The following is a 14,877-nucleotide window of genomic DNA, read 5'->3' as shown; positions in this document are numbered from 1 at the left end:
TGCGATCGATGATAAACGAATTATGATTCTACTTTGTTGTTCAATCGCGTGCCGATAATCGTCGAACTCGACAGGATAGCGTCAGGTTACACGTTTATCCGTACGGAACGAGGATACAATCGATTTTAATGTTTTCTTTTTTCACTATTATACATTCAATAGAGCTCCTTTTAGTGAAAAGTGTTTGCGATGCAAAATGTTGATCGATCAAAACGGATATTAATTACAACGTTTCTTTGTGAGGGAACCTGTTGCAGATCGAGCAACTATATACCTACAGGAATAAATGAATGCATTTAATTATCTCTCTGTGAGCTTCGAAAATTGATGCACAATTTTCTACGTCGACTATAAAATAGTATATAAAATATTCAGTTAAAAATTGAAACGTTTCACTGTGTCTGGTGAATTGAAAGTTGAGTGTTTCCGTGCTGCATTATTTCAGTTTCGACTGTTTTTATAGAGATTTTCATTCATTTTTTCCATACACCAACTTTTCATCCCCTACACTATGGATACCTAGGGATGTCTAGATCGATTTAGGGACGATTTCTCTTGGTCCATCGTCGTACCATCGTCAGAACTCTTAATTGCTTTGCAAGGTTATCCGAGCCGCGGGCAATTTCGAGTCAGCTGCTCGATCATTGTCTCGCGAGTCTGTTGGTTAGGAAATTCCTTGAGGTAGGTACGCGTCTGACCAAGGTAGCAGAGGCGTGTTCTCTCTACTCGTCAAACTTTACCTCTTCTGCTATCCCGTCTCGAAATCACTCGCTCGAATTACCCTCTCTGCTCCTCTCTGAAATTCTCGCCGCATGCTCGACCGCATATGTGGCGAAATTCTTGCGAATTTGCCGGTTCCACGGTCTCGTCTGGCTCTTCCTTCCGCTCCTGCAGTCACCAACCACCGCGACCAGTTTATATTTTCCCTCTTTTTCTGTTTTCTTTTTCTCTCTCTCTCTCTTTTTTTTATCTCAGCCTCGTCCAACTTTTTGGATACCAGCCGAGGGTAGACGACGACAACAACAGCTCGTACAACGAGCGTATCTTCGCGCTCGACTTCGAAAGGAGAAGTTTGCATTTTTACGAGTTTCTCTATCCCTTTCTTTTAGAAGCACAGCCAACACAAGGCTGCCAAGCTACGCTGCTTTCTACGTGCACGAAGCGTGGCCGCGTTTTGTTCGGCGCATCGTCGTGGAATTCCTGCGCGACAATTTATACGAAAAGTATTTTTCGCCTCGACGTGGCTCTCGCCGCAGACTGCCGCTCGTTGGATATACGTGTGTCGGTAAAAGGTGTACGGGAGGAAAACACGTCCCTGATACACCAAGAGATCCGCATTCCTTCCGGTTGCTCGTTGACGCGAACTACATTTTTTTTTTCCAAATCGAAGGTAATTTCATCTTGAAATCACAAGGGTGGAAGATTTAACAAAATGTAACACCTTCGAAGTGTTAATATATCTTAAAGCGTTAAATTTGGCGAGCTGACTTGCAATATTTCCGGAACATTTTCTATGAGAAAGGGGAAAGTTTCCCCTTTCCAAGGAAACATATTAAACAGCCGAGTGTATCGGTCGTTTGCAACACTCCTTCGTGCGAAAGAATCATCAATATAAGCTGAAGATACACGTCAATATTATCAGGACACCCTTATCTTTGCAAGATAAATTCGATCAATCATCGCGTCGATTAATCTTTACTAAATATCCATCTTTGTCAACCTTGATTTAACAAGAGGCAAAAATAAAAATGGCAGAAGAATTTTAAGCACCGTCGAAATTACACCAGTTTCGAAAGTGAATAATGCGCTTGAAGGAATGTGGGTCAACGATCGGTTGGCTATAAATTTAACTACGCTGTTATTAACAATAATATCAATAACCTACTCGTTGAAGTAAATTGGAAAATGACATTCGATCAAGTGCACCAATTACAGAGGCAGTAAAAAAAAAAAAAAAAGGGATTACAAGTCTCAACGAGGATTTTCAATGGCGCAATCCGCTTGCGTGTAATTTTCACGCTCGAAGTGGGCTGAAGCATCGAAACGCGAAATAATTTGTCGGCCCGTCCGCTGTAAAATACACCCGCGAAACGAAACAGATATCGACCGCGATTGCACGACTCGCCGATGAATTCGAATGCAAATTCAGGAAATTTCTAGTTAAACGGTATTAATAATTTATTGCCTGATGGCCATTTGGAATTTTAAGAAGCGACCACCGTTCCGTCCCCGTCCCTATTTATTATTCACCGCGCATTGCTTTTATCGTGTGCACGCTACATTACCCTGCCGTTCAACCCCCTTACTCCTACACCCTTCCGCTGTATTACTAGCTGATTACGTACACCTTGCCTCGACGAATCTGCTAAAAATATACGAAACAAACACAGTTATTTTATAAGGTGGCACCGTCTTTCAAAATGGTAACTCGGATAAATAACGATTAATTTACTTGAAGAAAAAACCTTAGCGACAAATCTGATGATTGGAGGAACTCTGGTACTGGCACGTTTCCACGGAAACTTTTCTACGCGGCCAGTTGATCCGCCTAATTGATTAAAGCCTTCTCGCTTTATCAGGGAATCCGAAATATTTGATATCGGGGGCAAATTGAAATTCCTCCGGTTCGAGCTTTTTGCATTCTGCCGAGGAAACGTCGCCGACCTGGAACCCCCTCTGGGAGACCGTGTCTCGCTTCGATCGAGCACCGTTTTAAGTTCAAAATTGTCAGAAAGAATCCGAGCCGAGACGTCGATTCGATCGTTCGAAAGATTGCACCAGTTCAAATCGTGGAAAATCGAAGGTATTTTCACGCTGTCGAATATTGAATCGCGATAACCATCGCTGTTACAAAATCAACAATTTAAAAGTGAAATATTTTATAGAGAAATTAAAACAATTAATGCCATCAATTTAGACGATTCGTTCTTTGTTATCGAGTCTAGACAAGTCGAATACAATTAGCATCAGTTAAATTCATTAAACTTGATTCGTAAAGAGAAATAAAGAAGGTGCCACTTGAGCGTTCTCAAATGGTACTCTATAATCACAATACAAGCGGGAACTTTACGCTTTCGCGAGTTACATCTGTTTTTCAAATGTACACTCTGTTCGCAGCGGCGTGCAATCAGATTCGAAAGTTTCAGTTTGTTGAATTATTCTCGAGTAACCCTTCTAAATAGGGTTCGATCGTCGATGCACGAGGTACGCGGGTAGAGAGTCCATTGCAGTTTCGTATAATTCCTGTTGGAAACGGGCTGGTCCGGCATTATAACTAGTTACGACGCGGGTAAAAAGTTTTCCCGAGGCCGGCTCGAAGTAATAACTCGAACGAGTCGGTTGGAAAAAGGACGGACAAACGGAGAAATAAGAGGGAGAGACGGAGCAAGCTCGTTACCCATTCGACGAAAGCTCTCCGCGATGCTGTTCGCATAAGCCACCGATATCACTCTGCCAGCCAATTTAAAGTTACGATTCGAAAGGCTATCTCGTCGCCTGGACGACCGTGAATCCCGTTTCCTCGACCACCTTATCGTTCCCTACCGATCCTATTCCGCGCACCTTGCCCTCTTAGCCGAAAATATTTCTCCCACTTGTAAACCAATTATTTTTATTTTATTGAGAATTTAATTATTGTCTCATTTCTAACCCTATGTTTACACCGTGCCGTTTCTTATCGTCGGAAGAAATATCGGCGTATCTTAACCCAGAAACTCGCTACGATAATTTACATTTAAGAAGGTAGATAAGAGTATCACGGAGGTTGGGGTCACGGGACCCGGCTAGAAATTGAATTCACGACAAATCCGGCGTGGCCGAGACTTGGCCGGTTCGATATCGTTAGAATGAATGTTTAACAACGTGAATTATCGAGGTGGTGGCAACCGTTGATGCCAGCCAGACTCGTTAAAATAAAGGTAAACGAAAATTGTTCGCCATGTACGCGGTTTTATCGCGCGTGACGTGCTCCTGTGTCGTTCGTTACATATGTTAGGCCACCGTATCACGTGCCCGGGAACATTAAATCCGACGTAATTTACGTTTCGCCAAACTCCCAGATAAACCGTTGATCGTTCAGCCTAACCAGAAGTACGCGTAATGCGAAGCAATGGAGCGTTGAAAAAAAATTAATATCATTCAGAAACTCTATCCACATGTTCGTTTGTCTTCTCATCCTTGGATAAATTATCCAGCAGCGCCAATTGGTCAGTCGACCAACGGCTGATTCATAAGCGATTAGCAGGATTTAATTTATCGTCGTATTCGTTCGTACTTAGCCAGCAATTAGACGTGCCTCGTAATTTATCGCTATTTAGTCGCGGCAGGATTTATCGTCTTATTTCCAGGAGGCGAGGCGCAGTTAGAATTATTACACGGAAAGGGGGTAACGCGCGGATGTACACACACATACCGGGTATGGAACGCGAACAACTCGGGAGAGAAACTCTCTAATGAACGTCAAAAATTTTCACCGTTTTTTCAGTAACTCAATGAAACGGACCGAGCGATGATTTAAGCCCGTAGCTGGCGTCAATTGCCACGCGTTGAATCGCGTGGATATATACATAATGTGGAAACGCACGGGGATGGGTGTATGGGATGAAAGAAACGGTGGATAGGCATAGAGGGAAGACATCGTTAGATGTTTTTCAGGGTCGACGGAGTCGAAGAATCTATGGCTCGCTGAACAAACGTAGACGACAATCACGGATCGTGATAATGAGACAATGAAGAGAGAGGGATAGAAAGAGAGAAGCAGGCTTGCACAGACGCGAACCTATCGACCGCGGTTTCTGGAACGACAGAAAACAGCAGAGCCCTCGACGAAACGGCTGCACCAGCTTCGCTATCTATTATGAGCCGTTGCACTCGTAATTATGCGCCTCGGTTCGTCGGGATCGCAAAGAATTCGCGAACGTGCAGACAGTCAGCCAGCCGGCGTGCAGCGACCGCTCCGTTTCGTTCCGTTCCGTCTGCAACTTCTCGCGAAAGATCTTCTTTCATCCGCGTTTTCGTTTTATCCGGACGCTTTTCACGCCGGATAATAAATGTACTCCCTTGAAACGTCGCGGTCGTCGTTTACCACGGGATGCTTCCAGTAGCCCACGGTACAAACGGGATTATCTCTGGACGAATTTACGCCCGGTACCTCCGTGAAACGGTGTCCAATTAGCAGAATGCGGGAATAGAATGGAGTATGCGGTGTAATTGTATCCGGAATATGTAAGAACGACAGCGGCATTCTAGGCGGTCTTGATTAATCACTCGAGGATACCTCATCCTGTAGTCGCGGTGTATGAATGATTGCCTTAAAGGAGAAAAGCGAACTCTGCCATGGATTAGATTGATTTCGTTAGAGAAGAAAGGAACTGGTCGATATAGTTCGCCACCAGAAGAGAAGGTTTCTTCTCTTTCCGTCTCTCTCTCTCTCTCTCTTCTTTTGGTCGTTTTCGACGGGGCATCAATTACGGCAGCAGCAAACTTCGCGACTTCGCGTTAATTCCGCGGGCATCGTTCGAGCGACCAACTTTCCAGAAGATCGTAGTCGAGAAAAAATTAATAACCGGAAAGTTTCCAGCCCTTTTTCATTTAGTCCTGGCCAACCGTGCGCCGACACAACACGGTATGGTGCGTGACACGCGTCGATTTTCGTTAATCAAACGACCCTGAGGGTTACTCGCCTCCACCCTTATGATCGTTCAATAAAAAAAGGGGACGAGAATCATTATCGCTGTTCGTCTTCTGTTTACTTTCTTTTCCCCCTCATCGTAGGTATCGTTTCGCTGAAATTCGACGTTATTCGAGTTCTATCGGGCTTCGTGAACAGACAACGACGATAAAGATCAACAAATAACTCGGAGATTGCGTTTTATTTTCTCCAGCAGGTACAGATTTCTGTGCCACTCGGTCACCACTTGTTTAGAATCACGATATTGCTTTCCTTTGATACAGAAACGAAGTTGTTCAGCGTTAGAAGGCATAGGCTTTTTGCTTTTTCAATCCATTTTCTATTCGGCAAATGGACGAGAACTATTCCTTTGACTTAGACTTTCGTATCTCTGTCTTCAGTAGAACTTAGATTTTTGCCATTAGTACCATTGGGTAGGTAGAATTTGAACTTGGAAACTTTTTCCTATGAGACACTATGCCCATCAAAAATCCTTCTATCGAACCAAACCAACTATACAAAAACTTCTTTGATCTTAATCTATTTATCGCATCATTTTTCATACTATTATTTATATCTTCTAATTATAAGAACAGAATTTGTTTTCAAAGCTCTAAATGAAATTTCTTAGAAATTCGAATACTAATTACCTATTCGACACCAGAGATATTAGTCGCTACATCAAGAAGTTAGTCAATGTTTCCCATTGAGTAGCTTACCGTTCGCTTCTTTTGTCCAAAAAATAAGGGTTGCGCGGCTCTCTTTATATGTTGTTTTAATAACAGAGAGCCGCTTTGTGCTGCACTGTTTGAGTGGCTAATTAGGTGCTTGCAACCCTCCGAGCGACGCACAATGCTGCTCGAGGTAATTTCACGGCCCCTTCTACTTTTCATCTTCTCAATCTACGAACCGTTCTTCGTCCCTTCGCCTTCCCCATGGCCCGTGCGAGCACATCTACATTGTATACGCGCGTACACACCCTCCAATCTCCATTCCTCCTCTACCCTATTTCGTCGACAACCCTGACTCGGACCTAACTTTCATCCACCTCCTGAATTCCAAACCCCATCCCATCCTGTCCCGTCCCGTTTCGTAATTTCACCAGGAATGCGTGCGACCTTCCACCACCTATCCTCTCTTGTTACATCGTAAATTCGTTGGGATCTCGTCAAATCCCTAGGAAATTCCTATTTTTTTTTTTACTCGACATATCTACTCCCTCAAGGACGATTCTCTGACAACTTAAGACCACCAGATTCACTTTTCATCGCCTTTCGGTGACGAACTCGAGCATAAGTGGATCGATGACAGGGGTTGAAAGAGAAACTTCGGTGGACAAGAAGCAATAAGAGGAGGGTTGTCTTTCTTTCTTTTCTTTGGGACGTTTGCCGAAGGTCGATCAACCATTGAATGGTAAAATCGAACGTCACGTTCGCCGGTCTTGCGTCTCGAACACTCGGAGGGTTACCCTTGGGAACGAGACCACGACAAGCAGTGTTCGTTGCTCGCCCCGTAATAGACTCGATAATGTCCCATTCCATTCGACTACTTTTTTTCTACTCTCGATAGTGGCTCTCGGATCCCTAGAGGTATTTTTCGGTGGGTCTACGCGAATCGCTTTCGTAAACCGACACCAGATATATAGGATGAACTCTCGTGAACGTATTGAACGTGTTTCGTGAGGGTTACTTGATTCACGGAATTGGAAATAAACGAATGACAATGCGGACAATCGAGTCAGGTTTTTGTAACGTTTCAATACCATCCTTGCCAATTGCAAAACGTAATCGACGAATGTTTTGGAAAATTTCATTGTAATTTTGATGTTTCTGTAATGTCAGCGTAAACGGACGTTCCGATGATCAAACATTCGTGGATTTTCAATCTGTCGAAAGTGTCGCGCTCGTTTTCGACGATTTAATTTCAATACATCCAGGAAACGCGAACAGGAATTTTGATATCGTCATTGTTCGGAAATATCAACGGGATATTCTGTGCGATCGAGCGAACAGTAACTTAAGAGTGATTAAAATGCGACGATGAAAGATGTCGATTTCCTGATAGAATGCGATCGAACGTTCGCGCGGTGAAAATTTGAAATGAACGCGGTGCGCGTAGATTGCGAACTAAAGTCAGTTATACGAATACACGTACGTGTTTACAAAACAAATTGCGAACAAGCGCAACGATAAATCATTTTTTCTGCTGAATGCATCCAACACTTCCGTCTCGAAACTCACTTTCAATTAAATTTTCCCGACATATTAAACTCTCGCTTTTCACGCGCGAGTGTACACACATGGTTTATACGAATTTGAACGGATATATTCTAAAGGGATGAAATTTGGAATTTTCTCACGCTCTTGTTTTTTTTTTTTTTTTTTTTTTTTTTTTTTTTTTTTTTTTTTTTTTTTTTTTTTTTTTTTTTTTTTAATGCCATTCAAGCAAATCGCATCCAGTTTCTATAAACTCGCGGTTACCCGTCGAATGTACCGCGTGCTATTCATGTTCGTTCAATCGCGAAATACAAGCCGCCGCGTTTCAGCAAAGTGGAACACGTCGATTGCGTCACGAAAACTCGAGGCGATTTCCAGGAACGTCGCGTCGTCGTGGTGGTCTCCGTAACCGGTGTTCCGTGGCTGGCTAACGCGTTCCTAAGGGCCGGTTGAAAACACCGAGAAGCTTTTAAATTACGAGGGAACGGTCGGCTCGAACGGCGATCCAACCCCGGACCGACCAACCCCCCCAGCCCGTGCAAGTCTACAGGTTTTTGTGTGCAATTTTAATTTTAACGTGAGCCATTCCCCGGCAGCTCGCTCGCCATCGTACAGGCGCACTTTAATCTTCCAGAAGAACGTCCATTGTACACCCCACTCCACCATTTTTTCTTTCCTCTCCTTCGTTCTGTCACAGTTTTCTCCCACCCTCGTTGAAGCATCGCGTGGCGGATGCCTTTGCGTGGGATAAAAAATAAAAAATAAAAAAAGGAAAAAAATGAATGATGCGAAAGAACGGCGCGTAAAAAGAGGATACAGGAGTAGGGGGAGATAGAATTTCTTGCGTCGCCATTCGGTCGAATTAAACACTTCCAGCTTGGTCATAGCAGACTCCTTTGTCACCTGGCGAGGCGCTGCGATTCGTTCGGGTTTCACTGAAAACTGGGCCATTTGTTCTCGTGGAGCAACGAAAACGAAGAAACGAAGCGAGAAAGTAAGGCTTTTCATCGCGACTCGAGGCATTCAAAGATTGCGTCGAAGTTTCGTTAATACTACCGCGGTCTCGTCTTCTTTCCTGATTACTCCGCCATTTCATCGCTTCTTCTGACCATTTCGTGCACTCTCGACCTATTCGCGAGTCGATCGCAAAAGCATTTCACCGAGAGAAACGCGAACGAAACTGGGGGGATGTTTTTAAGTAATGAAATCCACAAGCAGGCAGGCAATGGTTGCTAAGACGCTTATTACTGGCGGTCGTTTTACCCACGGACTTCTTGTACGCGAACGAAATTCTGGCCGATTCAACGGAAACAGAAAAGGGGGAATGAAACGACCCTCGTTTAAATGGACCATTCGGTTACTTGACGACGCTGGCAGCCAGGTTACGCCACGTACATTGCTTTCGAAAGATCTACCGCGAATTTATGTTTTTTCTATGGTCTTCGTCGAGGGTGAGTCGTATACAGGCTGTCGAAAAAAATAACGACCGTATAGAAAAACAGAAGGCGCCAACCGAGTGAATAAAATCGCGAAATTTACGGTCCAATTTTTTGTTCGTCCGCTCTTATAGAAACTTACCAATACCATCGAGCAGACAATAATACACTTCATTTGAGAAATGTATAAAAATCTGAGTCCAGTTCTTAGAGAATAAGAGGAATCGCGTACTTTTTCCACGGCACCGTTCTCAGCAGACGTGGCTTGTGAAATTAAGAAAAATGACCGACTGCTATTCTCGCCACTCGCAGACGTCAAAAGCGAACAGAGCTTCAAATCTCATCAGTCATATTTCCCCGAGTGAGATGCGGCCGGCAGGTTTATCGATTCCAACGGTCTGATTAAGATCGTCCGTATCCACTGCGACGTTAATTCGACCGACACCCGCTTCCACGGGACAAAAACTTACCTCTGCGACCCAATATCAGACCCTTCTTTCTTCAGCGATTCGCGAAAGAAAAATTTGCCAAGTTTTGCGCCACGTGCGGGTCAGCTGGCCACCCTAAACGAAAAACAAATAGAAAAAAAAAAAGAAAGAAATTGTCGAGACAGCCATACTCAGCCAGCAGAAATAATCACACCGTTCCCGTAGGATATTTTCCTGGCCCATAAAACCATAATTTCGTTTCTCCTCCTCCCCTCCCCGCTCGTTCCTCCTTCTCTCTTCTTCTGTTCAAACTGAAAACAATTCCGAGCGATTCAATTTCCTTGCCGCGCAATTGAAGCAACGAGAGGGAGATAAAAATCATCCCCGGGAGCCAGAGGAAATTTCATTTCACCGGAACGATGTTCAAAGTATCGCGATACTTAAGAATCTGACCCGACCAGGTGTACCAACCGGCAATAGTTGGAAAGCAATGGCCGAGCGGAATCGTTGTAAGCGAAAAATCGTCAATGATATTGGGTGGCTTGTAACGAATTTCTGTGTTTTACCTTTTATTGATTTTTACCGAATGGTCATTGTATCGGATAGAAAGTTCGCGAAGTTGAGGTATTTGTTCGATGTGTATTTTTTTTTACTTCAAATTTTTCGAAACTATTCGTTTACGAGCCAATATCCTGAATATCGCGCAGCAAAGGATGAATGGAAAAATAAAATTCAATGACTTTGAATAGTTCGAGTTCGAAAAATGGTATTGGGACTGATCGTATCGCTTTGAGTTCCATTTGTACGATAACAGAAGCAAAAATTAAATCAAAAGAATTGTAACTGGATACCGTTTATTATAAATTGAAGTAGAAGCTCGTCGAGAAATCTGACCTCGTTATTGATTTCTCGTCCACGTGTTCCTGCAGGATACTCTGGGCTTGGACCGCGCGAAAATAAACGCACCAAAGATCGAAGATGGGGTGGGAAAATGTTGCTCGGGACCTGCTGAAATTTAGTTCCCGAAACGAGGGTCTAATCGTTGCCGCGATATCTCTCAGGACTTTACGACGGTCGTCCACCCACACACACGTGTATAATCGACGTTCCCAAGAACCTTCCTAGGTTCACAAAGGGCGAAGAACACCCGGGTCTGGTGGGGTACATTACGTTTCAAAAGTCTTAGAACAATGTTGGAAACCAGGGTCAACACGAATGTCCAGTTTTAAACAAAATATCCTGAGATACATAAAATTTTTCTTAAACTTCCAAACTTTTTCTGATTCCAAAGTTTTCCTCTAATTTATCTGGCATTTAGCAAGTGTCCCAGGACTTTTGAACGATAGTGTACACGATATAGTAGAAAGGGACACGTGGAGAAACGTTTCAGCGAAAATGTGTGTATGTAGGTGCGGGTGGTAAAGCATCACCGTGAAGATTACAACGGAGTTTCGCCAGTTTCCGATGTTTTATCGCGATGACCCTCGGTCGCGTATCCCCGGCAGAGTACAGAGGCTAGCTGGCCGTTCGCCTGGAAAATCGGACGAAACTTTGGAATAATACGCTGTGGAAGTCCCTCGCTGTCTTTCTCCGTTTACCTAGAAGAAAACGATTATCAGGGATCCGTGATTCTCGGCGTCGAGGGACGCGTTGTTCCATTCATGGAATTTCATAGCGGTCGACTCGATCCGTTTCCCTAGGAGATGGAACTTTTCAAGAGGATGCCGAGCGACGTGTTCCATTCAGACGAAGGCGTGAATCTTTCGAATCGAGCGATTAGACGAAGGAAATGAAACGAAGTCGAGGGACCCGGCCATTAGCAGTTGGTAATTTCTTGGTCGTTCGACAGAATCAACCGACAGACAGTATTTTATCGTCATCTCGTTTCTTTAAGATCTTTGTTCTACATTTATTTTGAGATAGTCTCTGAATTTTTAAAAATAGTCTCGTATGTGTAAATTTTCATAGAGTTCATCCCTTAAACTTAAATTTCTGCTATTATAAAAGAAAACGTCTTCTCTTATTTTGAAGTTTTCAGGTCTGTAAAGTTTCATGAAAATCTTAAATTCTTGAATCCTCTCGGTTCTCGACGCGAACAAACTGGACGAAAATCCGCGTCACATTTCTACTCTTTCCGTCGCCGGAGGGGGATGATTTACGAGCGACGCTGATAATTACTTTGGTTGCGTTAATTTTCGAGTCTGATTAAAACGTCGCGGTGAATCGGATAACGGCGGATAAACGGGTTGGAAAAAATCGTCTGGACGCCGTAGATAACCCCTCTCGCCAACCTTCCAACTCGACGGATGATTTTACATTCTCTTTGCTGTTTTTTAAGTAGACTCTCTCGTCTCCAGATTCGCAGGAATACCAGGCGAAGCTTTTGTTCTATAGCAGAGATTTGCTGGCGGATAGAAATCGTGAACGGGAAGCTGTATATCCCAGGGGATGATCCGCGCATTGCGAAAAATTTCGAAAGGATCTCTAAGCGATCGACATTCCGAAGGGGATCGAATGAAAGACAATTAACAGGGGATTAATAGAACGATCGGTTGTTCGAACGAGTGCTTGTAAAATATAATGAAATTTCAATAGTTTCCAACGTTTCCATCCCGTTGTACGATACTATCCAATATTGTATACAGAAATAATCGAAGAAAAGAAGAAATGCACGAATCATCCTGTTATGATAAAAATTTATGAATGAATGAATAATGTTTATGTTGTATGAATTATTCAGAGACAGTATACAATATTTATTAATAATTAAAATTTCCATAACAGAAATGACAGACATGAGATTGGAAATATTGTTATTTATATAAACGTTAATTGACAGCTCTTTAATTAACACGTTAAATACATTTTTCTCACGGTTATTGATCGACTTGCGCCAAATAAAACCTGTAGACAAATCCGGTGGTCGTTTAACAATGATTTCATAAACATTTAATGAGCAGGATGGTTAAGCGCACCGGCGAAGAAGAAGAAAGTTCGTCAGAACGTAAAGACCTTTTAGCTAGGATAGAACTTTTAACTACTGGCCGGTTGCTCCTTTTTTCTTTCTCGCCGTTAGCTTTATGACGCGAAACTAGACGCAATAAACATTCTATTGCCCTGGCCTCGTTATCTTTGCCTTTTTCTTCTTTTCTCGCCAACTAGACTGCCGTAAATACTTCTACAGTTTAATAAAAATTCCGACCGAGCCAAAATGAAACTTCGACAAACATGAGGATTATTAGTTATCGAGTTTTCTCGATTTTCCTCCTCTTCTTTCGTTCAACCGTGTATTTTTCGCCTGCATCGAGTTACATAATTATCCTTAATATTTCCATGATTCTTAGAATATTCGAAAAGCTTAAAACGTTTGATTCCTCGTAAATTGATGGCTTATAGGCATCTAGATTGGTCGTCGTTAATTGCAGACGGATAATTAATTTTCCGAAGGGTTAATCGTGAAATAACGCATTCGAAGCTCGTCGGTTACCGTCTCGTCATCGCGCAGAACAATTCCTCGATGCGATTATCGCGAGTTTCCATTCCCCTCGTGGGAGATACTCGATATTACGCGACCATAATACGAAACGAGTAAATGCGGTTGAAATTAAAGCTCGAACGACCCACCCTCCCCGCGACGTCAATCGGATCGCAGACAGAAATTAATCCATTCGCTGAGCGCTCCTAATTCAGACCGGTGTCTGATTGTTCGTTTCGCTTTGCAATCGAGCGGTTCGAGTCCCCTGGAGGATCGTCTTCGAGAACCATTCGAATCGCGAGTAGCGATGGGATCGATCCGATAACGTGATCGTTCAACATCGATACCGATCATTCAGGAAACATATAGATCTTGGAAAAATTTTAATTTACAACACTTAAATTCGACTGCAATTTTTCATCGAATAAAAAAGTGAAAATGCTTTCTCGAATATAGGTTGGCACTAGATCAAAAGGGATTAAACGGCTGTAAAATCTTGCCTATAATTGATACCTATCGATAGTACTGCCTCGATAAATCTTGAATCATTCACCGTATTTCAAAATCCTCGTAAAAGTATCAATTCCGTTCGCGAATGTATCAAAGGATATCAAGACAGGCCTCGATCCCATCGCTTGGTATCGTGGAACGAGGTACGATTACGATGGAAGAAAAATGGCCAGGGAATTAGAAAATCTTTTTCTCTTCGTTTTAACGATGGAACGGGGCTGGTTTGGTGCGCACCGGTCGGCAGAGTTGCGCCCGAACAATCGATTCAGCCCGTTCTGGAACGCGTAAATTTCGAATCGTTTCCCGGCTAGTTGAGTCGGTTGAACAATTTTCGTTGTTTGCGTCGGCCCGCTCCGCGTATTTGTCTAATGTAAATTTAATACAAGCGCGACCAGGCTGAATTCGAAATAATTTCGCGAAAGTTTCAACCGGCTTACACCTCTGGAGTTTGATCAATTTTCCCTTTCCAACAAATATTGTTTATTCTAGTCGAGCGTGTACGACCACGTGCACGAGCGGGCAACCAGCTAACGGGTATTTAATGAAACTCGGCTGCGAAATTAATTTGGAAATTACCATACGCGCCGCGAGCCAACGACGGCCTTTCGTCGGCTATTCACGTACCGCGAAACACCTGAAAAAACCGTCAGCCTGACAAACCAGCGAAAATCAGAATGGATTAGAAACGGGCGGTTAGTGGATCGCAAATTTTCCATTTCTAACTAACTACATTCACGGCGAAATTCTCTACAAAAGTAGCCCGTACGTTCCAAATGGAGCGTCAATTAATCTGCAATTAAAAAGTCGAACTGGTTCTCGATCAACTTGCCAGAAATCCTTCCCGACTTTTGCTAATTCCTCTTTAAACTTGCCTAATCCTCTTCGGTCACGTTATCGACTGCTATCTTTTCCTGCGCTCTTCCGGCTAATTAAACATCCATTATCTTCTTAAAGATCGCGAAAATATCTTCGGCTCTGTTTTCGTAATTATCAAACTCCTACGGTGTACGTCGCGTTAATCAGAGTTTTTGTCAAACGATCACCTCGTAACATCGTGACGATGACAGTGAACGGGATTAAAGTTCGAAGCAAGAACGAAGCGTCGACGGACACGTTGTTCGGGCATTAAAGCGACGCGATTAAA

At 43.2% G+C, this 14,877-nt stretch overlaps 1 protein-coding gene across 3 annotated transcripts in view; it reads left to right on the top strand.

The window, feature by feature from the left end:
* The window catches only part of Tmtc2 (Transmembrane O-mannosyltransferase targeting cadherins 2), a 244,380-nt gene that overhangs the window by 163,651 nt on the left and 65,852 nt on the right, over window positions 1-14,877 (top strand). The window lies entirely within an intron of this gene.

Source organism: Osmia lignaria, chromosome 6, assembly GCF_051020975.1.
Source record: "Osmia lignaria lignaria isolate PbOS001 chromosome 6, iyOsmLign1, whole genome shotgun sequence".
Taxonomy (NCBI): Eukaryota; Metazoa; Arthropoda; class Insecta; order Hymenoptera; family Megachilidae; genus Osmia; species Osmia lignaria.
The sequence above is the reverse complement of the archived record's forward strand: the minus strand, read 5'-3'. Positions and strand labels throughout refer to the sequence as shown.